This window comes from Manis pentadactyla, chromosome 8 (assembly GCF_030020395.1).
Source record: "Manis pentadactyla isolate mManPen7 chromosome 8, mManPen7.hap1, whole genome shotgun sequence".
In the NCBI taxonomy this organism is placed as follows: domain Eukaryota; kingdom Metazoa; phylum Chordata; class Mammalia; order Pholidota; family Manidae; genus Manis; species Manis pentadactyla.
Genome location: NC_080026.1, coordinates 137,708,071 through 137,732,008, shown reverse-complemented (window position 1 = coordinate 137,732,008; position 23,938 = coordinate 137,708,071). Strand labels below are relative to the sequence as shown.

Genomic DNA, 23,938 nt, shown 5'->3' with positions numbered 1-23,938 from the left:
GAGCTGCTTCCCTGAAATAACTGGCCAAATAATTTGATTTCATGAAATTTCATTTCATTGATTAGTTCTTTGAAAGAGCAATTAGGAATATCCACAAACATTCTTCCTGACAGAAAATACTACCTTTGCTTTTTTCAATCAGGTGAGAATCTGGGCTGAGATGGCTGATTAACTGGGTTTTTCCACACTAACTGCATCTGTTCTACACAGGTTGGTCAGCACATATGTCACCTTCAGCCTCCTGATAAACACCCAGCACACATGACCGTCACCGGGCACTTCCTTGCCTGCCTCCCAGCCTCCAGACGCCCTGACCTCCTAGCTCCTGAGCAGCCCAGGCACAGACTGTGGGCGCAACCATCTCCCCCAGCTCAGAGCCACCCGGAAGGGGGCTTTCACAGCGCAATACAACCTGGCCCCTCTGGCAGTTGGTCTGTGAGAAAACCGCTGCGGCCTATGGGTGGGGACAGACGCAGGCCAAGAAGTGCTGCTGGGCCTGGAGAGAAGGCCGACCTGGTGGGAGGGAAGAGCAGACCCCCCCAGACCCCAAACCTCAGTGCACAGGTGTCGCCACTCTGCAAGGGGCTGAAAGCACCACCCGAACAGAGTGGTTTAGGAGACGTTTCAGCTCTGGTCCAAACCCTAAAAGCTGGGGTGGAAAAAGAGGGAAGTTTTAGGCTGTTCCCCTGGCAGCTGAAACTTAACAGATAACGTACTGAAAGCAGATTGATACTTGCTCTCGGGGACTGAAAGGCTTCTGCATCTTACGCGTGACTGATACAGTCAAAACACCAGTAAACACAACATGGTCAGAAGAAATAGAGGGTGAGGCCGGACACTCAAAAGGGGCACAGAAGCCATGTGTCAGTTTGGCCCACTCAGCTGAGCCTCTGCAAGGAGCTTCCAGCAGCCCGGCTCAAGGACACACGCCCCAGGGGAGGCGTGGTTCCCGGCCAGGCTGGCTCCTGGGGCGTCCCGAGCACAGCAGCCTTCAGCCCATGCTGAGTGCCGCTCTCCGCTAGGGCCATCTCCAAGCCAGGCCCCTGGGCGGGTTCCACGGGACCGGGCGCTCCCGCCAGGCGGAGGAAAGGCTTCGCTCAGGCAGGGCAGCCCTGTCTCCGGCTGCCCTTCCTCCTCCCGCACGGGCCTCCCGCGCCTCCCACAGGGGTTCCACACCAGAGCCCGAGCGGTGACCAGGAAGCACACGTCGACTCCCTCAAGACACCCCCAAGCTGCCGATGAGCACAGGGGGCCCATAGCACAGCCCACTGGGCAGGCCGGGTTCGTCTGCACTCTTCAGGGCCGGACACACAGGCCCTCGCCTGTCCCCACGGCCCTGGCCTGCCTGGGTCCCCCCACACGCACCGCACCACTGAAACCCCCTTTAGAGAGAGGATAACTGAGGCTTATATAACCTGGTCATGGTCATACAGCCACTAAGTGGTGGAGCTAAGACTGGAATCCTGATTCTGTCTGGCTTCAGGGGCTACTCCTTAACTATGTCTGTTGCCCTAAAAAAAGATCCAGAGAAATATGTTCAGAGAAGACTCCCAGAAAAACAAGATATTCAAATTCAAGGACAAGAAAATCTCTATGGGAAGGAAAGTTTTGAAGGATGGGTAGGAGTTCAAAAGGGGGTGATTAAGAAGCTATTTGTGAGTGGAAGAAACGGGGTGTGCAAAGTTTCTGAGAAAAGAAAGACACACAGCATGTAGTCCCAGCAGCAGTAGGGAGATAGCCAAGTAAGTGCTGGGGCTGGCCAGGCCTCGAGGGCCTTGGACTTGGACAAGGCGTCCACCAAGGTGAGGACCAGCACTGAGCAGGACCGCGTGCCACACGGTGCTCAGCGGTTACCCCGCAGGCCATCAATCATTCCACCTGTGCTGGCTGGGGGGTGAGCCCTGCCTGTGGTGGGCAGCCGAAGAGCCAGGGGAGGCCCAGGATTCTCTGAAAACCACAGCATAGGACACTGGGCTGGGGGAGTCAATCAAGGTGACAAATAATCCTGCCCAAGGCCATGGGAGGCCACTAATACAACAGGTGGGTGGGTGGGTGAGCCTGGGATGGCACAGGGACCCAGCCAGGCTTTAAACACTTATCAGAGAGAGAGATGGTGACTGGGGTCACCCAGGCACTGCTGACACCAGGGCCGGGTCACTGTGCAGGGCCGAGTTCTGCGGGATGGTCACTGCATCCCTGGTCTCCACCCGCAGGGAGTGAGTAGCACCTCCTCAGTCGTGACAACCAAAGATGTCCCCAGGATACATGTGCCCCCAGGGCGAACCTCCCCCGGTGAGAAGTACTGGTCCAATGACGGGACGCTGAAAACTCTAAGGAAGTCTGAGCTGAAGCACAGCAGTGAGACAAGACGAGGCAAACAGTCCCCAGTCCCCGGGATGCCCGCGCCCCTGGTACACTCAGCGCTGTCCTACGAAACACAGGCCCTCAGGAACAAGCAATTGTCTGAGGCCCCATGTTCCTCTGGGGCAAATGAAGGATGCTTCCAATCCCACGTCCGGCACGAAGAGCCAAGCGCACACGGAGACAAGGTGCCGTGAGTGAGAACACGCAAAACAGCAGCTGCCCCGGAGGACCCGGTGCTGACTCGTGGCAACAAGAGAGCACCCTTACCCGTCGTTAAAGAAAGGAAAGACCAGTGTAAACGCCCACGCTAAGACCAAAAGCAACACGTAACTGAGCTCCATAACTTTAGAGTTCCTAAACTCAGCCTTAAATCAAAATGTTGAAAAAATGAGTACTATTATTACTGTATATAATAGTCATACATGACATTAAAACGTGCTGCTTGATACTTAGTATTTTAGCAGGCCTCTGTTTTAACATAGAAAGGCACGCTAGGCTAATCACAAAGCCCCTTTTTTACAGTTGTTTTCATTTTTGTCTAAACCAGGGGAGCCCAGTAGGCTAATGTAACCGTACACAGCTACCAATGGACTAGAAAATAGAGGGGCCGACAAGAGATGCTTCTCTACCGCTAAATCCCCCACGGCGCTTGAATTTTATCAATACCACTTATTGTTTCTGGAAAAATTCCCACTGGTTCTATTTCTCTGGGCAAATTCCACTAGTTATATTTTCCCTAGGCAGATTAGCTCACGATGTTTTAGTCTCTTCAGGAAAACAGCGGACCGGTGTCATCCCTCCAGACCCGGCGGGAGGAAACACACACGCGCTCAAGTCTGCGACACAGTCTGCAGTCGGCGCTGGTCCCCAAAGCTTCCTCCACGGCCTCTGCTGCATGTCACAGACATCACGAGCACCGAGAACGTTACGACTGAATCGGAAAAACGAACACATAAAACCCACTCATTCACACACACCTGGAGAGGCAAAGAGGTCTGAGTGGGGTGGGCACTGGGGTGGCGCTGATCCCACCCGCGGGAGGCTGGCGCCCTCTGGAAACGCACAGCCCAAGCCAAACGGAAGCCTCGCTCTCAGGCTGCTCCGGGGGCTGGGATGGGTCAGGGCCCCGGTCAGACGGGGCCCTGAGGAGGAGCGGCCCTCTCAGCCGAACCCCACCCTGGCTGGTCTCACGCTAGGTTATCGGTCCCCGCCTGCTGTTCTCAACGGGCGTCTGGGCAGCCGGGAAGCATTTCTGTTGGTCACAGTGCCTGCAGGGGCTATTAACATGTAAAGGGCAGGAGCCTGGCAGGCCGAATGTTCTGGAATATGGGGGACTGGCCTGAACAACAGAGTCCTCCTGCTTCCTGTGACACATTCAAGTCTCAAACGAATCCAAACTAGAGCACAGCTCCATTTAACAGAAGTGCGCTCAACTTTCCATGCGCCGTAATACACACAGGCTTTTCCAGGCACTCGCCTGCTCTGCAACTCAAGGGGCAGACACCTTCTGCACCTTCACAAAAAGCACTTCAGAGATGTCACAGTGCGAGCATCAATGTGATCAGATCACGAAACACCATTAGGCAAAACTGTCCGGGTCTGTGTGGAGTGGCTGCTTTCCAGGCACACACACCTGACTATTTCCCCATGTCCTCCAGTGCAGGTCTGCCCAGGCATTTCTGCTCTGAATACATATCATTTTACAATAAATTGCTGACCTTTTATTTATATCTTCCTTGAAGATTTTTGAAAATAGTACATGCAAGTAGATATCACCCATGGATGTCATTTCAGGACTGCAAAGGGAAGTTACAGACAATGCCCCAATGGGGCGCTGGGTCTGACACCACAGAAAACCATTAGGTGGAGATAGGAAATTTCCAGCAATTCCCAGTACATATACACATAAGGGAACAAGACACACTTATGAGGGCCTTCCTTCAATTTTTAAAAAAATTGACTGTAATATTTAACTTTCAGTATCTAAATGACTTAAATGTTTTTAGAAGTCTGTAACACTTAGATCAGGGCCACTGCTGAAAAGGTCATGAAACACCCCAGTCCCTGGATCTGATGGAATCCCAAGCCAACCTCCACCTGAGTATTAGAAAAGCTGACACCAGAAGCAGCTAAGTAAAAAGTAATGCAACGAGGCAGATGCAATAAAAGATATTACCTTCAAATGCACTGCTGCTGCCAATTATAAGAATCACTTCAACTTAATTTCAAGAGCACAATCATCCTCAACAGAAACAGTCTCTTTTTTTAAATTTCATGGAGTACATTACATTAAGGCAATAACTCACCTTCCAGCTATAACTGCGCCCTCCCTTACTGCAACACCACATTTCATAAATCCCTCTCATCGACAAGCCAAGTTAATTCAGGTTAATTTTATTGTATTTTGGTGCTGTCTCACATTTGTGTGCAATTACTTTTATCATTTTATTGCTATGGCAGAAAGTAATCAGGACAATTATTTGAAAATGGAGGTTTCTAAATTCTAAATCACAGCTGCTGGCATTTTTGATAAAACAGCAGCTTTATCTCAGGAAGTGGCAGGGACATGGGATAAATCATGCATCAGTCAAGTGTAGCTGACCCCCAAGTGCATTGCACAATATCAGAAATGCTTCCAAAGAAACTTTTCAGCATCATCCATCATCCTTCATAATACTAAAATAGCTACACACCTGAAGAATAGAAGCTAGAGGAAAATAAAAAAAAAAAGAAAAAATTCCAAGCAGTGTGGACAGACCAGACCATTAACTACTCTCCCCTTAAACTGTAAGATATGGTCCATGCACATAAACAAATACGACTTTACAGTAACTCTAAATATCTGTATTCATATTCATCAACTCAGTTTTAAATATAAATGAAACACAGAGCAGAGTCATAAAAAGGAAAAGTGCATTCCTAGCCTACATGCATTTTTATGTTCTGTTTGGGTACGGCTGCTGTTGAAACCAGCTGTCTCCATCAGCTCTGTGTGGGCAGCCCTGCGTACCACAGTCAGCGTGCTGGAGCTACAACTGTCCTCGGGCCCTCCCGAAGGTTATTGCTAAAAAAAAGGAATACAACTTGATGTTAAAGACAAGAGTAAAGGGAGAAACTCTTGAGTCCCCACACTGGTTTCTCCCTAAGCTAATTATAGGTGACAGAGTGCTGAGGTTACACAGGCCATTTGTGGAGGGAGGTGGCCCAGCCCCCAATCCCACATGTTCACACAGGGCAAGGTGGCCTCAAGTCCTCAGCTGTGGCTTTTTTTAGGGAAAGACAACTACACCAACTCTCTGCACATGTGAGCCATATCTTGTTTTAATTCAATTTTCATAAGGCAAAATAAAATAACCATGTGATCGCTTATTTCCTTTTTTGTCAAAAAGCAAATAACCTAGAAAAAGAACACTTCTGCACCTCTACGTAGGTGACCTTATACCAACAGACCACCGGAAGGTCTAGATGGGCAGGAATGAAATTGATTATCTGCATATGCCTGGCACTGGGCCAGGTGCTTTGCATACATTACCTCATTTACTCTTCCAGCAAACCTAAGGTAGAACAAATTACTTGTAGATGAGAAAACAGATTGAGAGGTTAAATAACCAGCCCAAGGGCACAGCAAGTAAGTAGCAGGTGGACATTCAAGGTCATGTCCAACATACCTCAAAGTCTTGACTTCTGCCAGACTCGCAACTCTCTCCCAGACACAGATACATTCCACACTGCATTAGTCAGAACAGGCTCGGTGATTCTTCAGTAACAAATACCACCCACCCTCTGTGGGTCTGGGCTAATTCCACAGAAGGAGCCCCATGTGGAGCTTATAACTATACAGCCTGCTTCAAACTCGTGGTAAGCCCAGGACGTCACACACTAGCCTGACTACACCACTATGGAAGGAACACAGGGAATCACATACAGGCATGTGAAGGCTCCTACCCTCCCCAGAATAAGATCCAGACATTTCATAAGGCTGTCCAACAATTGTCAATCTTCATCTGACGAAAGCTGATAATGGTAAATGTATTTCTGTCAGCTAAGTTTTATAATCCTTTGCCACCAACAAACACAATTCCAACACAAAACTTCATGAAATATGAGCCCAGTATAAGATCCTACAACACAGTATCCATGAAGGTAAGTAGCACCTTAAAACTCCTGACTCTTACACACCTGACCATGAGCACTCTATGGCCCTTGATGTACTGAAGCGCAATCAGACCTTTTGAAGGGTTCCATGTTCATCTCACGAGTTTTCAATGTCTGTATTTACAACAAAGAGAATAACTGTAATAAATCATGTGTAGATAAAAGTATGAGTCCAACAAAAAATAGGAATGATAATAAAACGGATGAACAAAAAAGAAAGAACCTAAATTAGTAGAGAATGCTATGAAGGGAAATTATTATTCTTCATATAAAATAACATTATTGGACCCTCACTGGTTTTTTTTCTTCTCAACATATAACATTTGGGTATCTGTGAAATAAGCTAATTAGCTAGTCTACCTATTTGGAAACATGCCATCTATTTTGGAGCAGAATTACTTCATTTTCTGTCTATTCCATTTTAAATGTCAACCTTGGGTTCATAACCAGGCTTACATAACTAGCTGAAAGAATTCCATAGACCACCCTTTTACTGAGCAAGCACAGGAAATATTCTCCTTCACAAATCGGATTTCACCTACCAGGCCCCTTTTGCACCAGTGATGGCTACACAGTGACCCGGTTTTACCAGAAGCCTGTTTAAAAGAACCCATTACATTAGTAGGTACATTGCAGATCCAAGAGCCAGGTTTCCAACTGCCAGAGAAAAGAGTTACAAATAAGCGGGTGGGGAGTAGGCTGGAATGAAACACGCTTGAATTAGAGGTATCAGGACAAACTCACAGTTTTGAGTACACAAGCCGATGACAGACACAGAAATAAACACATGCTGCCTCATGATGTGCATGCACGGGTCAGTGTACACACACAGACCCCTGGCTCAGTCCACCAAGAGGGGTCAAGAGAAAGAGCACCTTGGCAGCCGTGAGCACTCCAGCTCCCAGATCTTGGTTTCTTTGTTTCTAACTACAATATTCCTGAGGAAAAGGAACTCAGGCTGTCTGGAGAAGTAATTGGACCTAGACCTGGGGCAGGGGAAATATAAGCTAAGCTTGGATTATACTGCAGTGCCAGAAGGTAAGAAAGCGCTAGGATGGGTATGTGAGAAAAGACATACGGCCAACCTCCAGGGCTTCCCAAGAGCCAGAGTTAAAGCTCTTGAGTAACAAAGTAAGAATGACAGTATCAGATTATAATCCATAATATAAAATATCCATGACTCCATACTAATAAGTAATTCAGTGAATAAACATAAATGGGAGAAAAGGAACAGCTCTGTGACACAGAGGAAGTCTAACTAGCAAATGAAGAAAGAGGGAAGGAAATACATAATACTCGGCCGACAGAAGAGTAACAAGTGGCAGCAAGATCCCTCAGTGGACCCTGGAAGTACGAGGAAGCCCAAAGGGAACTGAGGTATCTGCATGGTCTCAAAGCATCTCCCCTGAGTAACTTCAAAGGGGAAATAGTTGACTGTTTAGTTGGAGAAACATGCTTGATCCACCTCCCACCGTGACCAAGGTTGGCACCACCAGCAGTGGGCACACGGCCACTGTATACACTGTGACACAAGGCCTTGAGAGTGGGCACCCTTCTGTGCTCCTCTCACCAAAAACATGAATCTCAATCTAATTGTGAGGCTGCATCACAAACCCAGATTGGGGCAATCTACTAAAAAGCTGGCCAGCACTCTTCCAAAGTGTCTAGGTCACCAAAGGCAAGAAGAGAGGGACTGTCACAACCTCGAGGGAAGGAGCGTGACAGCCAAATGCCATGTGGGGTCTTGGAGAGGACGGCAGCTCAGAGGAGGACCTTTGTGGGGAAACTGGTGAAACTTCAACAAGGCTTGTACACAATCCTAACTAATATCCTAATACCTTGTATAGTGATTCCCTGGCTGGGTAACTGTACAAGGTCATGGATAAGGCTGAGTAAGACACTAACATTGGGCAAAACCAGATGGTGGCTATACAAAAACTTTCTGTGCTCTTTGTGCAACTTCTTGTAAGTCTACAACTATTCAAAATAAAAGGTCAAAAAACACCATTTTGCTGACATCTGTGTACATGCTGGATCTATCCTGACCCAAAAGACCTGGCAGTTGAGAAATGATGAGAGGAACCCAGGGGCTGAAGCGCTGGCAGGGCCTTCCCCACTCCTACTGCTGAGGGCTTGGTGCCGCAGACGGGGAGGGCTGGCGGCCTCCTTCCAGTGCACACCCCTCCGGCTCCAGAACCGTGACGCTGCACACTCGCCTCTGACACGCTGGTACGGAGATCGGGGCTGAGATGTGGGACATGAGTTGTGGCTGGGAAATAAAAAAGTTAAATAGATCATAAATTAAGATGAGTGTCAGCTGGCTAGCAGCTCTCTCTCACATTATAGATCAGATAAAGGAATGAGGCCCCCGTTTTAAATCAGAGACCATTCAGAACACTTGCTCTGAAGCTTCCATTCCCAGCAGGCCTCTCCTGCCCAAAGAAGGGAAGAAAACAGTGAACTCATCCAGACTACTACATTAGTGTAGCAGTTAAAAGAGGGAACATATAGATTATGTAGGAATTTATTTAAAGCAATACCAGACACTACTTGGGGGGGATACACCTCCATGTTTTTCCTAAACATCTAGACCATGCAGACAACTAGCATCCATGCATTATCCCCGATTCTACAGTTGGCACAAAATGTTGCGTCAGAAACAGGAAGACCCTGGCCCAACTTCACAGCCCTGTGCAGGTTCTAGGTCAGGCCATGTAACACGGGGAAATAATAGCCAGAGACAGCCACCGGTATTTTATTTAGACATTTTTATAAGGAAGCCAGAGGTTGAAGGCACAGCTAGGATAACTAGACAAATTTTGATTTTACTAAAATGTTACGTCCCTTGAGCCAAGGAGTTAATCTTGTCACAAAAGTAGTCTCTCTTCTCACTGGCCATTCATTAAACCTGTGCACATCTTAAATGTACTTACTGCTATTAGGTCCTATGAAACAGGCAGACAGAAAGAGTGCAGAACTAGGGCAGATCAAACTGGCTTTGGCAGGGGTGGTGGAGCAAGACTTAGAGGGATAATGAAAATTCCTGACATTTGTGCTTCCTTAAATATTTATAAAACACAGCTTTCTGTGTGTAACACAGTTTGATTCCAAAGAAATAAACAATCAATTTTCTTTACTTGAAGAGGGTGAGGATAAAATCAAAAGGGTGACCCCAAATGGCACACACTACAGCCCAACTGCCCCCGTCATTGGGCTCTCTGCAAAAGGTCATGCACAAGGGTCAGTCCATGGGCGCCCGTCCCCAGCCCCGCCACAGGTTCCGGAATCTACAAGGCCATCTCAGTCTTGTCAGTGCCACCCCTCGGGACACGAAGACACTGGACTGTCCTGCACAGGCTTTGGGGAGGCTGTGTACTCTCTGGGACCTGACATAGTGCTGCTTCTGCAGGAACTTGCATCCAAAGGAGTCATGATATTGTTTTAACCACATGAAGTTTTTGAGAGAAAAAAGGGAATTCTGGTGGAAGGAGATAAGCCAGGACAGACCAAATTTCATCCATGTCTGACAGAGAGAGCATGTTCACGTTATCGTTTCTCCCCTCTTACAATGTGATATGGTGTAAGGTTATATAAGATGGTCAGAATTTTGGAGTAGGGCTGATAAAAAAGAGATGAGGATTTTCTCTCTCTATAAGCAAACAGGAATTTGAAAGTTCAGTAGGTCATCTATCATCTGTAATGAGTCATAATCAGCAAGTAGAATGTAGAGGGTGTGCCTTATCACTTGGCCTATAAAAGTTTCTGATCCATGGGGTAAAAACACACTGAACTTTAATAAGCACTCCATTATAACAAATAAACCAAACACCTAATTACCAAATCACTATTTATAGTTTCTAAGATAGCTTAACCCAGTTTCACAAAACAGATACTTTAAGATTCATAGAGAAATCTTGCATGATTTGAGCAAAAGATACATTTATTTTGCCTAGATTCAGAAGATCAACAGATCTATAACTCTAATTTATATTACTTGCACCATAAATTCGAAGAGAAATTAGTCTCATTTACATAGAGCAATTACTTAGGGAACTTACTATAAATTTGAATTATTAATTTTGACAAAGATCCAAAACCTGGTTAAAATACCTTAGTTTACTTAAGTGGTTTTGCCACACAAGATAATTTCCAACAAAATCCTTTATTCTTCTCTAACTCAGCCCTACTTTATGTTTTCAGTGTCCTGTTCAGGCTGATTCCTGTCCCATGGAGGTGGTGTCCCTATTACACAAAGGGACCCTGCTCATACACAAAAAGGACATCCTAATGCTCAAAGCACTAGTGATAAAATGAACAAATGAAAATAGAAGCAAGCGTTAGAATGGACTCTGACAACAACTAAACGCAGTTAAGCAAACATTCAATCCATCCGGACCAGCAATGGCCAATACAGTAGCTATTAGCCACATGGGGCTACTTGTTAAGATTTAAATTAATCTGAATGTAATAAAATTAAAAGATCCAGTTCTTATGTCACACTCATCACATTTCAAGTGCCCGATAGCCACATGTGACCAGTGGCGACCATACTGGACAACACAGATGGAGAACGTTTCTACCTCTGCCGCAAGTTCTGTTGGCAGTGTCGTCCAACCCTGTTGGTGCACGTAGTAGGGAGAGCGGGACCCAGGAGCTAAAGAGCCGATGTCGCTCACAAACCAGGAGCCCAGCACTCAGGGACAGCCACACAGCATGTGCTGGGCTCTGAGTATGTCACTCACTTCTGTCCAAGGTGAGCTGAAAACCCACATGGTCAGGGCCTTGTCCAGCCAGTCCAGAGTCAGACACAGACCCGCACAGACCCCACCCACAAACACCCACGAACTGGAGGTGGACCTGGTTCTCTGAAGGCATGAATAAGTGGCCATCACAATGGGGATCCAAAGTTGCAGGCAGTCCCTGAACTAGAGAAGCTGACCGGCTCAACCGAAGACATCAGGGGTCTTCCCACCTTGATTTAGTTCAAGGAGGGAACCTTAAAACACCACATTAAGCACCATATTAATAAACACCATATTAAACATTTCTGTAACAAAATTTTAATTAATTAAGACAGTCTCAGATATGAAACTGCCCTAAGTACCTAACAATAAAAGAACACTACATCTTTACAGTGGGATACTATGCTGTCCTGCAAGTATGTTTGGCAAAGGTTCAGTAACGTGGGTGAAGCACCTATGATACAAAGTCGGGTGAAAAGACCAAACACAATGTGATTATCATGTGTGTGTGTGTGCGTGCGTGCGCAGTGGTGTGTATGCACATATGTGCATGTATGTGTATGTGTACTAAACAGTTAAGAGAATGAAAAAAGAAAACAAAGTGCAAGCAGAAAAATGGATATCCAAGATATTGATGTTAGCAGACAGAAACTTTAAAATAATTATGATTGATATACTTAAAAATAAGAGGAAAAGACAGACAAAATGAATGAGAGAATGGAAAAATTTAAATACAGAATTGAAATACATATTAAAATATGAGGAAGACATTCTAGAACTGAAAAATGCAGAATTTGAAATTGAGAACTCACAGGATAAGATTACTAGTAGACTGGACAGGAGACAAATCCTGGGACCAGCAAGGACCGGTCAATGGCAATAACCAAACCATGGCACAGAAAGGAAACAGAAGTAGAAAAACCACGAACATCAGAGCCATGTGGGGCTCTCAGAGGGACCGACTTCCCTGCATTCAATCCCAGAAATGAAGGCAGAGTGGGCAAGGAACAGCGACCGTTGAAAAAAACTTGAGTCGAGGTTTTCCAAAAAAGGTGACTGATCCCAACCCAGAGACTCAAGATGCTCGGCAAACTCTAAGCAGAATACAAAGAAAAATCGCAACTGTAATAGTTAATGAGCTCCAAACCAAAGCAAACAGGAAAACAACAGGGAGACAGTGAAAGCAGTCAGTTTAAGTCCATGCTACCTTCAAAGGGGCAGTATTAAGACTGACAGCTGACTCTCCCACAGAAACTTTAGAAACCCGAAGAAAATGAAATGAAATATTAAAATGATGAAACAAAATAACTGCTAACTCAACAACCAAGAACTATTAAATTATTCTTTTAAGCAGAGACAAAATAACATCTTTAAAATGGATTGAATTCCTCTCTCAGCTGATCAGTATTAAAAAAACAAAAAAATTAAGAGTTCTTCAAGCAGGAGTAAATCACCCCAGGTGGAAACATGTTGATGAAGAAAATAATGTACCAGAAAGGATAAGTATGTGTTAAATCTACACAAATACTGAATTTTTAAAACAATGATGATGATGGTGATGATGATTACAGCTTTTGAAGTGTCTATGGAATTAAAATACAACAACATAAAAGCTGGGTCAGAGGTAAATAGAATAAAGTTTTATAAAGTGTTTAGAAAGAGGTAAAGTAGCAATTTCAGGAAAATTATAAAAAGTCAAGGGTGTATTGTAATCTCCAGGTTAATCACTAAAAACAAGTTCAATAAAAAAGTTAATAGATAAGAAAAATGAATTAAAATATTTTATTGAGCCAACAGAAAGCAAAATAAAATAGAAGAAAAGAACAAAAAAGATAAGGGTCCATAGAAGATAAATAGCAAAATGGTAGAATTAAACTCAACTACATCTATAATTACTTTAATAAGAATGGACTAAACGAAAAAATAACTAGAAGACTGGATATCAAAAAACCTACACACTATATACACACTTTTAACTATGAGGACAAAGGCTGAAAATAAGAGGATGGAAAGAGATGCCATTCAAAAGAAAGCCCATATAGTGATAATTACTACCAGACAACGCACACCTCATGCCCATTAGCACGCAGAAGAGGAGTCATAAACGGCAACTTGGAAAGATGTTCAACCTCACCGTCAATCAGAGAAATGTTAAGATCACAATGAGATACTATTTTCTACCCAGCAGTTTAGCAACTCAAATAAATTCCACGTTTGGTAAGGACGTGCATCCACTAACACAGGTCTAATGTGCTTCAACCGTCTCCACATACCAGTTACTGTTTTGTAACACTGAACCGGCGGGAGAACACACCACGGGAACAGCTGTAAAGGTGCACCGGGAGAGGCACAAAAGTGATCACAGCTGCGGTGGGTGCAGCCCAAACTGGGAACAACTCAAATGTCCAGGGATGATAGAAAAGTATATAAATAAAAGGTGGAAGAAATGCTGTCATGTACAACTTACACAGCTACACACAACTCCATGAAATCCAGGAATATGACTGAGTGGAAGGGAAGTCTCAGAACTCCTAGACAACATAATATCCTTTTTATAAAGGTCAAAACATGCCACACTAAATGAGGTTTTGTGGAATTAATGGATTGACGGTAAGACTGCACACACTTAAAAAGCAAGGGAATGATACACACCAAATACAGTGAAAAATAACCATCACGGGCAAGTGGGGAAGCCAGGGTGGGGAGACAGGAGAGGAAGTTCACAACTGTGAACTGGTGATGTGATACTTCTGAAATTAGTGGTAAACTGACAGGTGATCATTATTCTAACTTCATAACTTATGTTTATATCATATACCCTTTGGAATGTGTCAAACACCACATCATTTTTAAAAGGACAAAGAAAGAAGGAAAGAGGAAAGGAAGAAGAAAAAGAAAGGAGAAAACTACACCAGAAAACCAAAAAACAGAAGATCAAATTAACACAGGAAAGAACTCCAAAGTCAAAATTCCATAAAATGGAAAATTGATTAAACCTGGAAATGTCTGTCTGATGACTGGTAAATAGCAATGAATACTTTCACTAGCAACTGAATATTATGCTAAGAGAAACTTTCAAAACTTAATCATTGGATATTGAAAAAAGGTTAGTCTCCCATTGTATACTGCATGGTGGGTATGTCTGTATATACAGATTAAAATGTTTATGTAATCCAAAACTGTAAGTTAACACATTCTTTTCCTTTTCTTGAATAATGACTGCAGAGATGTAATTGTCACTGAAGTGGTGTGGGCATTCACGCACAGTGAAAGCAATACTGCTTCTTTTAGGGGGCATTTGGTGACCCTCCCAGCAGTTGGGGCCATTTGGATTCCTTACACTCATGTGCAGTGTGAGAGGTCCCTCTAGGGAAACCCTCCAGGTGACCTGCATGTCTGTGCACTATGTATAGAGGACACACATTTATTCTCATTTTCTCAGGTGTGCACATGGCTTTGGGAAATGCATAGTCTAAACTACCTGGCTAGTTATGTCAGTGTGCTGGGCAGTTCAGGCTAACTACTGGAGAAACCTGGGACAAAGTAAAGCCTTAGCTGATTCATTTTTCAAATGCAGAGCTGCAAAGAGCTCTCTAGACAGCAGGTAGACAGCAATGCAGGGGGTTAATGTTATCACCACTATTAAATTTAATTGATAAAGGTCTGGCCGGCAGAGGCATTAACTACAGTGGTAAGTGAATTCTGGCAGGGATGAACACCTCTTCCTCTGTCTGGTCTCATCTGTGACAATGTGAAAATGCCAAAATGACAGCCCTTGGCAGAGTACATTTCCAGTGATGTCACACATTTAAAACTGCAACAGTGTCAAGAGAAAAATATCTGAATTCAAGATGCCCCTGATTTCCTTTGATTCCCCATTTCTGGTCCTTTCCATATGGAGTTGGAATGGTCCTGCTTTGGAGCAAAAATACAAATAAAATTCTTTAAATTTCATAACAGAAAGTCAATTGGTTTCTACCAACTTCACCAAATACCTGGAATCTGAGACTCACCTATGTGTCACTACCCTCATCGACCCGGATCTCATGTGAGCAGGGAACACTCAGGTCCTTTAAACACAGCAAACGGGGTTGACACACACCGGGCATGGAGGAGCAGATGGGCCAACAGGAGCGGTAGCCAATTCAGAACTCAGCTGCTCCTGCGTTTAGGCCTGGGGTATAGCGTGAAACCTGATGTCACTCGAGCCCCAGAGGCAGAGCCAGCAGAAGGCGTGAGATCCATGGATGGCAGGTGGTGGAAGGTCAGCAAGGTATCTGAAGCACAGACCCGAAGCTTGCTGAAGATCACACAAGGAACACCCTGCTGAGAGGTCACGCCAGGGCCCTCGCCACCAGGGTCCCACCTGTTCCTCCCAGTAGCCACATGTACCAGAAGTCAGAAGGTCTAGGAACCTCAGAGAAGAGCAGGAATAAGAGGACTAGCTCTGACAGCCACATGGAGGCTGACCCATGTCCTCCCCAAACACCCATGCTCTGCTCCATCTAACTCCCCTTGAGAAGGCAGTTTCTCTGCTCATTCTTTTTTAGGCCCTCTTTCATCCTCAACCAGAATTTTTAAAAAAACTTTTTTTTTAAATTAAAAAATTTTTAAATTAAATTGCTTACTATACCTTGTTTAAAAAAATAGGACAAATTCTTCCCACAGGAAAAGGTCTATCTTTTCTAAATAGATGATATTCACTCACTAATCGCACATGAGTCCCTTTTTTACCATGGCTGCCTGGATTCTCAATGACAGATTTTATCTGCACTTGCGAAAACTGAAAACATAGGCTAGGTTATCTGGCATATTTAACTTTTCTTTCTTAGCACATGGTTCTCTGTACTAAAATACAAACTGTCACAAAATGCATGCACTAGGTCAAGGGTCTAAGCCAGCCTGCCTGGGTTAAAACAGCTATTATAGATTCATACAGTATGCTGAAGAAGATAGAGAAAATCATGAGCATCCAACATCATGAGAGAAATGAAGACATATAAAAAAAAGACCCAAATGGAATTTAGATGTAATATACAGTATCTAAAATAAAAAATACATGGTGTAGTTAAGAAATCAGATACAGTAGAAGGGAAAAATGAGTGAAAGTGAAGACAGAACATTTTTTAAACTACCCAGGCAGAGAAATATAGAAGAAAATGAACAGAGCATCAGAAAGATGTGGTCAATACCTAATTGTGTACACAGAACATGAACAATTGGAAAAAGGCAGAAAAATATGATGAAAATGGATGAAAAACCTGTTCTCACAGATGCAAAAAACTCAATGAAATAAAGCAGAAGAAACACTTAAAAAAACTAAACTAAGGCATATAACAATCAAATTGCTGAAAACAAATGACAAAGAAAAAACCTTAAAAGTAGTCAGAAGGAGGGAGACAGATTATACACAGAGGAAAAGAATGACAGCAAACAGATCTTCAGAAACTATGCAAGGCAGGACACAATGGAACAACATATATAAGACATAAAAAAAGTCAACCTAGAATTCTACAAGCAGCAAATGTCTTTCAAGAATTAAAGTGAAATGAAGTCTTTCTAAAAAAAAAAAAAAAAGACAGAAGCTGGTGTTTTTCCCCTATTTTTAATCTCTTTAAAAGATAACTGCATAAAACAAAATAATAACAAAATATTTTGGAGTTTGTAGCACATGTAGAAATGAAATACATTAAAACAAACACAACAAGAAAATGGGATGAGAGAGATGGACGTTACTGTGGTCCGGTCCTTGTGCTGTTAAGTGATGTTGAATGGCATCATGTGAATGCTGACAAATGATGAACTCAAATGCCCAATACCCACCCTAGAGCAACCATTAACAAAGAAAAAAAGAGGAGACAGGGCTAATAAGCCAGTAGCGTAGAAAACCTGTTAAATTGAAATCATTAAATTCAAATAACTCAGAAAGAAGTCAGTGTGGGGGGAGGGTTGGGGAGCGGTAAAGATGGAAGGGGACCAATAGAAAGCGAACGGTGAGACGGTCCACTGAAACCCGACCACACTGGTGATCACATGAAGGTGAATGTCTACATACTCCGATTTCCACACAGACATTATCAGTTAAGAGTTTTACAAGGCAAGAAGCCCAAATGTATGCTATGCTCTAAGAAATACATTAAATATAGCAAAATAGGTAAAATATAAAAGAACGGAAAAACACCTGCCATAGAAACACTAATGAAAAGAAAGCTGGAGTGGCTATTTTAACATATCAAACAGGTAATTTCAAAACAAGAAATATCGCTAAGACTAAAGAAGCCCATTTCCTAAAGATAAAGGGGTTAATTCACTAAAAAAAAAACCCATGGCACTTCTAAGTACACATGCACCTAGTAAAAGAGTTTGAAAGAGAGGAAGCAAGAACTGAGACTATAAGGGGAAACAGACCCATCTCCATCAGCCTCTCCTAGTAATTTAGAAAAAAACAAGACAGGAAGGCAGAAGAGGGGATAAAAGCCCTGAGCAACTATGGATGACCTGACCAAACGCCATGTAAAAGGGCACTCTGCCCAGAACCGCAGAAACACATTCCCTTCCAGGGCACACCAAATTCACCAGGACAGATCACGGGCTGGGCCATAAAACAACTCACGGTAAATTTAGGAGCATTGAAGTCATGAAAAGTATGTTCCCTGACCGTAGGGCCTTCGGGCTAGAGATCAGAAACAGCGAGAGGTCGGGAAAATCCCCAAATATTTGGAGACAAAATGACATTCTTCTAAACAACCCACACATTAAAGGAGAGGTCGCCAGGGAAGGCAGAAGACACGTCCGCAAATGCAAATGGAACGCGGCGTGGCCGTGTGGGGGGCAGCTGTGCGGTGCCCCTCGGGGGCTGTGGCTGGCACGCGCATTAATATGAGAAAGGACAAAATGGCTCCAAGTGATCTACCTGACCTACCTGGGCTTCCACCTCAACTAACTACAGAAAAATCGCAAACTAGGTCCAAAGTAAGGAGAAAGAAGGGAACAGTAAGAAGTCAATAAAATTGAGAAAAGTCAGTTATAACAAAAGTTGGTTCTTTGGAAAGAAATTGATAAACCTGTATCTGGACAAATTAGAGAAAAAAGAGAAAATACAAACTACCAATATCAGTAATAGAAACAAAGGCTTGACTTAAATCCTACACATATTAAAAGGACAATAAAAATGTTAAAATAACTTTAGGCCAATAAATTCAACAACTTAGATGAAATGGTCAAATTCCTTGGAAAACAAATAGCCAAAAAGTCACTCAGGAGGAAATAACTGACTTGAATTAACTCTCTAGCTACTGAAAAAAATGATTTTGTGATTAATATCCTCCCATGAAGGACACTCCACTCCCAAACAGCTTGACTGGTAAATCCTACTAAATATTTATAAAAGAAACAATACTAACATGATACAAACTATTTTGGAAAATAAAAGAGGCCTTATTTGTGGGTCTGATTGCCCTAATACCATGCCAGGAAAAACACTGTAAGAGAAGAACGCTATAGACCAATATCCCTCATGAACATAGACACAAGTTCTTCAAAATATTAACCGAGTCCAGAAATCTATGAAAATTGCAATACACCAAGATCATTCCAGGATCTTAATGATAGGGAGCATTCAGGATTGCAAAACTGGTTTGGCGTGTGAAAATCAGCGAGTACAAGTCACCGCATTAACAGCATAGAGAAAAACGTTCTCCATCTGATAAAAGGCATCTAAAAAAATGTACAGCTGAGATCACAGTTAGTGGTGAAAGAGGATGCAAAACAGCAATGCTGAGCAAAACTGATGAAAACGGGGACAGTGGCACCAGCCATGGAGGGGGTCATCCCAGCCTCCCCTCCACAACTCACCGTTAAGGGGCAGAAAAAGTTCACTGAAGAATGTCCTGATGATGCAACAAACCTGTGAACTTCATGCAATCTTGACCCTTTTTAATATTCTGTCCCAAACAGAAAGTATGACAGAGCACCTCCGCCACTAACCAAAAGCGATGGTTGTCTTGAAGGACAGACTTGTGCGACGTGGGAGATTTGAGACGAACTAGCCAGCTTTTCCAGGAAGAAAAGCTTTACTTGTATGGAGCTAGTGACCTACTGTCCCTCAGACTTGGGTATCTGGCAGACATTTTCTTAAAAATGAACAAAGTGAGCATGTCCCTGTGAGTGACAGAAGTGGCAGTGTGGGCTGCAAACGAAGTACTGAGAGTTTTAAGCAAGGACCAGAACTTCGGGGACCTTGTGTCCACTGCCATGGCTTGGCAGCCTCCAATTTTCTAAGGAGAAAGGTGGTGACGTACAAGTATGATTTTTAATACTGTATTGTGAAACCTGTCAATATTTGAAAGATCTATATAATTCAGGAAACCCAGTATTTCCCAAAGGACCAATGAATGATGTTACAAAATCATTCAAGGTGCAAGACACACCAATCAATTCTTACGTAACAGGGTACAGGAAGTTCACTGAGGGCTCAGATTCCACGTGGCAAAGAACTTACTGAGGTCTGATGTAGAGTCAGGGAAGAGTACCCATGGTCACTTGGAAAAGCTGTTAAAACACCCCTCCTGTACCGTCCCTCTTTGTGTGAAGCAGGTTTCTCTGACATGCTTCGAGAGCTGATCACAATGGAGTGACTGCAGAAGCAGAGATGAGAACCTGGCTGTCCTCTACTGATCTAGCCATTTAAAAGGTCAGAGGAAATATAACTCAATGCTACTCATTTTGCTAATTGTTTTTTTATGGAAAAGTTACTTTTTCATTAAAAAAAAGTTCTTTATATTAAAACATAACAGGTTTATGGTTGCTTACAATCAATTCATCAGTATCTTGTAATTTCTCAATGTTAACCTCCAGGGCAGTAACTTGATACATGACTCACATAAGTGTTCTGGGATCCCCGATAGATTCTAAGAGCCCAGAAAGTCACTGAGACAAAACCATGTGAGCACCTCTGGTGTGGATGGGACCCCAAGACCTCACCTCGTCCTACCCCACCCAGGCCTTTCGGGACCTAATCCCCCATCTGCAAACAGGAGGAAGAAGAGTGAACACACCTGTCTCTCCACCTGACGTCCAGAGCGAGGCCGAGGACCATTGCAGCAATACACCCACTATCCTGTCTCTTTAAATGCTTCCTCTCACCTCCACGTCTGCCACCACCTGTCCAAACTTTTCCAAAACCATTTGATTAAATCTCTTTAGGAGACTTCCTCATAAAGCTCCACTAGAGAATTTATCACTATTTTGGGTTGGAAACAAGAGAAAAAATAAAGGATTTTTTGGTGTAGCATGTCAGTGTATGAATATAAGTCCATATGAAAACATTTAAAATACATTAGATTTTTGGTCAAGATGAAAGACTAAAAAAAAAAAAAAAAAATCAAGCAATCTATTCTAATTGGGTTCCCATGGCAACTGTACAATTGGGTTTTTCGATATAATATCCCAGAGGCCCAATGCACACTTGTAAAATATACTTCAAACAGCCTGCATTGTTTTTGCATTACAGCACTCCCAGGAAGATCAATTACTACACATCCCCACCCTGACTGTTAGTAGCAGGGGATGTTAACACTACTGGCCATATTAACATAAGTCGTTAAGGAACAGTACCTATCACAGTAATTATACAAAACTAATCATACACTTCAGATTCATCAAACCTGTTCTGGGTAATAAACCAATATCACTGCTGCCAGAGAGTCATGTTCGCGAAATGTAAGAAATCAAGCCCAGGTACATGCCACACCCTTAGGCCTCTCTTATTGATTTCAAGGATAAACAGAATCAATCATTAATAATTACATTATAAGATGGCCCTCGAGGTTAATCATATTCTTAGTGACTCTCACAATGGAATTAAACAACAAACATAGCTGTGCTAATAAATACATAAATAAAACATAACTGAGAATTCAAACCCACATTTTAGATATTAACAGCATGACAGAAAGCACAGTGCGTCGCATCGCTCCAGCTCCAGCCTCACCTGCACTGAGCATGCTGGGCACCTGGGATCTGGGGGCCCGGTGCTGGCCTAGAGAGGCGGGCACCGGGGGCCGGGCCAGGGGGCCGAGGCGGCAAGCTCCGTCAGACGGAAGTTGAAAACCTGAGTTTTCTTTGCAACAATCCTAAAAATGCCTATGGATTTGTTACATCCTGCAGGTCCACAGTGTAGCGTGGACTGGGGCTAAGGCAGAATTTTTTACGTCCCTCCATCAACTGTCCCGGATATAACGCAGGCTGATCTGGTGCACGTGTGGGCTCCACGGACTAGTGTCTTGCTAGGTCCTCGACTCAGCGGAGACCTCCTGAGAGACATCTTAGTAAACTTCGTGGTTCTTAGAATCCAGCTGGTGTCCAACTGGGTGACCACATGCTGCTCTCTGATCCAGGTGGGATTAGAGTGAACTGACTGACCTCAAGTAAAAGATTCAACAACCAACAGAAAAATCCCAACCCACATGTCTAGGCTGGCTCCCTACCCATCCTGGTGCTCACGAATGGCTACACAGTCCGCGAGCCCGGTCTCCTTTCCCATCCGGCCTGGGAGCCTCGACACAGGACCTTCCCACCCAGGGCCTGTCATCAGCCCACTGGCCTTCTGGGTGTCTCTTGCTTTGCTGCCAAGTCCCATCTGCCACCCTCGGGGCCCCAGTGATGACTCCACCTCTGTTCATTCCGTCCTGTTACTCCCCCACACACTCACACCTTTGGGATGCCTAGAGCTACACCTGGGAACAGCCCACCGGATGTCTGAGCACCCTGTGGTTACAGATGATCCTCATCCTGAAATCCCACCTTCACACACAAACCCCCGGTCCGTGCTTTTCGAATGACTTTGCTGGGCACTTCCCGCATCTGGATCAGCTCGGGCTGCCCTGACAGAAGCCCACAGCCTGGCTGAACAGGAATTTCTTTGCTCACAGCTCTGGAGGCTGGAAAGTTCCATATCAAGGTTCCAGCTGCTACGTCTGGTGCAGGCTCTCCTCCCGGGTCACAGGCAGCTGCCTTTTCCCCATGTCCTCATGCAGTGGGGACACATGGGATCTCCCTCTTCCTCCTTCTTATAAGGCCACCAATCCTAGCGGGCAAGGGGTCTTCCTTACGACCTCATTTAATATTAACTACCTCCTAAAGGCCGGAACTCCACATACAGCACACTGGGGGGCCAGGGCTTCAACCTACGAATCTGCGGGTACCTCCAGTCCACAGCACCTTTCCTGGGCATACCATCAAGTACAAGCCCCACACCAGGCCTCGGAGCTTCTAGTGTAGAATTCCAGCATCAAGAGATGGTGTGACACAGGCAGAGCAGAAGCCCGAGTGAGCAGGACGGCCTGCTGGCAGGGGGACGCTATGGGGGCTGCAGCGGCTTCTGGAAGGGTGGAGACAGGCAGCACTCCGGGACCCGAGTGAGCAAAGGTTCTGGGATGCTCAGTAGGGGCTTCCAGGCAGCACAGACAGCTCTGAGATGGGCCACCGCCCACTCCTCTCAGAGGCGAGCGCCAGCACCCAGGCGCAGACAAAGCGCCTGCGCAGATGTGGCAGCTGCTGGGCTGAAAGTGGCCACAAGGGTCTCACAGGCTCATTCCCTAGGGCCTGGGTGGGTGGGAGGGGGTCGCCTCAGAGTGGGGTCATGGTTTCTAGAGCCCTGCCTCCAAGAGAAGGTGACAGAGGTGGTCAGGGGCTGATGCCCCCTCATGTCCTGCTGGGGTGCCCACCTTGCCCCGCTGGAAGCCTCCCTGAGCAGTGGTCTGTGTGCGATCAGGCACTCCCAGGAAGCATCCTGCATCCTCGGGGACAGAAGCAGGGACACTGAGGGGGGCAGGCGAGAGGCAAGCACTGCAGTCGGAGACAGGGGCCAGGTACCTTCACCTTCGGTGAGGGATGTGTGGGAATCCCGTCATGTGAATCTAGAGCCCATGTGTGCTTTGTTCTCAACCCCGAGAAGAAGCCCGGAGCCTGCGAGCTGGGCGGTGTGGACCTGGCCCCACGCACAGAATGGTCCGACACTCACCCTGTTTCCAGAAGATGACCCTCTGGACGAGGCAAACTCCCAAGCAGCCCAGGGCCTGGGTTCCACTGTTCTGAGCAGACCTGGTAGCAAGAACCCAACAATGAGAGACCCGCACACCAGGGCTGGCTTCCCAGGGGAGGTCCGGGCACCCGTGAAACATGTCAAACTGCTGCTCCCTGCACTGTGACTGTAGAAACACCTCTAGCTGAGTCAGGAGAGTATTTGACTAGCCTTCTCCAGAACCACAGTGCCCCGTCACAATGCTCAGCGGCAGGAGAAAAGGCACCCACAGTCCAGTATGCTGTCGGGCACCATGACAGACAGATGGGAGCCTGCCGAAAGCCGTCCTCCTAGGGGCTGGCTGGGGCCAAGGGATGGACAATGTTCGATTTTAAGAATGTCTACTTAGTTTTAGAACCTACATACTCATTTTAACAGTTCTTGCAACAAATTTCAGAATTCACATCAGGGGAGCAGCCTCCCACACTGGCCCAACAGGGACACCGTCCGCCAGCCCTGCTCCTGGAGCCCGGCTGGGCCTGGAGACTGATGGTCCCGAGCAGGTGCAGGAGCGTGGCAATCAGCAGCCTTGCGGCAGAGCAGGCGCATCCATCTGACTCGACAGCTTAATCTGATGATAACACAACAGTGACAG

At 45.1% G+C, this 23,938-nt stretch overlaps 1 protein-coding gene across 2 annotated transcripts in view; it reads right to left on the bottom strand.

The window, feature by feature from the left end:
• Positions 1-23,938, bottom strand: part of MGMT (O-6-methylguanine-DNA methyltransferase) — a 266,672-nt gene that overhangs the window by 236,107 nt on the left and 6,627 nt on the right. The window contains exon 1 of one of the 2 annotated variants that reach the window (XM_057506484.1): positions 8,736-8,772. The exons of the other annotated variant lie outside the window; for it this stretch is intronic. The gene's annotated coding sequence lies outside the window, so the exon portion shown is untranslated. Of the gene's footprint in view, positions 1-8,735; positions 8,773-23,938 lie in introns of those variants that run through there. 2 annotated transcript variants of the gene reach the window in all.